This window comes from Carlito syrichta, unplaced genomic scaffold, assembly GCF_000164805.1.
Source record: "Carlito syrichta isolate Samal-C Ts95f unplaced genomic scaffold, Tarsius_syrichta-2.0.1 Scaffold309794, whole genome shotgun sequence".
Lineage (NCBI taxonomy): Eukaryota > Metazoa > Chordata > Mammalia > Primates > Tarsiidae > Carlito > Carlito syrichta.
In genome coordinates, this window is record NW_007253890.1 from 449,094 (window position 1) to 451,083 (window position 1,990).

At 50.9% G+C, this 1,990-nt stretch overlaps 1 protein-coding gene across 2 annotated transcripts in view; it reads right to left on the reverse strand.

Moving 5' to 3' along the window:
• The window catches only part of TBX5 (T-box 5), a 50,668-nt gene extending 48,944 nt beyond the window's left edge, over window positions 1-1,724 (reverse strand). For both annotated transcript variants that reach the window (XM_008067858.1, XM_008067856.1), the window contains exon 1: window positions 1,098-1,724. The gene's annotated coding sequence lies outside the window, so the exon portion shown is untranslated. The remainder of the gene's footprint in view (window positions 1-1,097) is intronic.
• Between the last annotated feature and the right edge of the window lie 266 nt (window positions 1,725-1,990).

The following is a 1,990-nucleotide window of genomic DNA, read 5'->3' on the forward strand; positions in this document are numbered from 1 at the left end:
CGGGCCCCCAGACCTCCCCAGCTCCAGGTGTACACAAGTCGGTGCCCAGTTTTATGAAAATAATCAAACAGTCATTGGGGACTGGCCAGGGTTTTCATCTCCACTGGGCTCCTCTCTTGCCCTTCCCCTCTCTGAAATGTATTGTTTTGAGGGTGAGTTGAGGTCAATAAAAGCATAAACACAGTCAGTAGGTCTCAGTCTGAGCAGACCCAGATTGGGATGTCCAGCCTCAGTGCTTGGAATAAAAATGTCAGGGGCCTTGTTCTGGTTCCCACCCCTGCCTCCCATACCCTACCATCCTGCTTTTTCGGGGGCTCTGATAAGAGACTTGCGCCTGCCAGCGAAGGTCTGGAGGAAGGGATGGAGGGAAGAGAAATGCCCCAGAGATCAGCAGCCTTGTAGCCCTCTGTGGCACTCTGCTGGAGTCGCAGGCCAGGCCCTCACTGCAAAATACCAAAAGGGAATGTCCAGACCTACATGTGGGGCAACTGGGGAAAAAGCCAGGTCTCCTTCTCACACCACCTTCCAGGTTTGTTTTCAAACAGACCTTTGCCAAGGCAATTTATTTATCTGTGGAAGCACCCTCACCTTCCAAGACAGCCCAGAGGCCCCAAGACTAAGATATATATATATATATATATATATATATATACACACATACACACACATATATATGTACATATATGGCACCCGAATAAACCTGAATTTCTACATCGCTGGTAGAAGGAAGGGGAAATCCACAAAGACTTCCCCAATCCCTTTAAGTTCTCAGAGATTTGTGGATAAAATTAATTCCCATAAATAATGTGCAGGCCCCTCCTGAGAGGGAAAGCCGGGACTCCCCCAAGTCAAAGTCCAGCCAGATTCTCTTGAGTTCCTGGAGCACAGATGGTCAGGGCCGCCAAGCAAAACTGGGAATTTTAAACCTTTTGGGAGAATCCACTGTGGCCAGATGACACAGGAAGATATTCTGATTTCACTTGAGAAAAGTGGCAGTGCAGGGAGGGAGGATTCTGCGGGACCAAGATGGGGTGAAAAGCCAGGGGGCTGTGGACAGGAAGAAACTCCCCTCCCGTAGTTCTCCAGGAGACACTCACCTCCAAAAATCCCACCTCTTCTTTCCAGCGTAAAAGCCAGGGGTGCACCTCGCTGGGGAGGAGGGTTTGGGTGAAGTCTTTACAAAGGATCCCCAAAAGGGGCTTCTTCAGGCCAGGCCTTCGACCAGCGTCTGTCAGGACGGAGCACTGTACCTCCCAGCTCGAAGTTGGTTTGTGGTCTCCAACAAATTAAATATTACTGTTTATTACCAGGCATACCCCAATAAAATAAAGAGGCAACCAGGCGATAGCGACTATCTCACCAGCCGCTGCACCTATAGGACTTGGAGACGTCACGAGTCACGCAACCGGCCCGCGCGCTGTCACGCTTGACTTGGGGGGCAGCGGCGGGAGGTTAATTTCTCTCCATCTTCGCCTATCAGTGCCGGGTCTGCGCAGCCACCAGTCCCGTCCTGGACGCCTCAGCCCCAGGAATAAATAAAGAGATAAACAAACCCAGCGCTCTCCGGGGGGAAATGGGGGTGGCAAACATAAGACACAAATAGAGCCAAGATCGATTTTCTTAGCGCTTAGCGACTGCAAGGCGGGAGAGTCCACCTCAGACCCCTATTGGAAAGAAATCGAGGCGTTCGTTCCAGGAGAACGAGGTCTCTTGCAGAAGGCTTGGAGTTCTTATTATTTAAAATTGTATCCCCCACCCTCCACCCCCAGGAGGAGATCTTGGCAAATGAATATCGAGGCGCTGCTCGAGCCGGTTATGTTTGGGACGCTATAATTCAGTGCCGGCTTGCAGAAGGGCTTAGCAATAACGCCTGAGTTATCATCGTGGAGGGGAAACAGGACAGACGTTCAGAGGGAAGAGAGCGCTCTGCCACGTTTCTCGCTGAGAGAAAGGCTGCGAATGCTCTTTTAGCTAAGGATGCAATTTGTCC